Raw genomic sequence first — 313 nt, forward strand, 5'->3', positions numbered from 1 at the left:
AACGCCAAGCCCCGAGATTGATTCCGTAAAAAATAAATAATTTCGTATAAGTATATAAATGTTACCAATATACATAAAATAAGACTTTATTTCTAAAAAGATAAAACATAAACAAAAAGTAACGGGTCATAAAGAATTTTTTTTTTTTTGAAATAAAAAAAATTTAAAATATTTAAAATTTTTTTTTTTTAAAGTAATAAAATAATCAATAAAAAGTAAAATAACAAGTTCTTAGAAATGAATATTAAATAAATAAGTATATAAAGACGAATATAAATTTGAACAAAATAAAACTTGCAATAAAATAAAAAAA

The sequence above is a fragment of the Hydra vulgaris genome, chromosome 14, assembly GCF_038396675.1.
Source record: "Hydra vulgaris chromosome 14, alternate assembly HydraT2T_AEP".
Lineage (NCBI taxonomy): Eukaryota > Metazoa > Cnidaria > Hydrozoa > Anthoathecata > Hydridae > Hydra > Hydra vulgaris.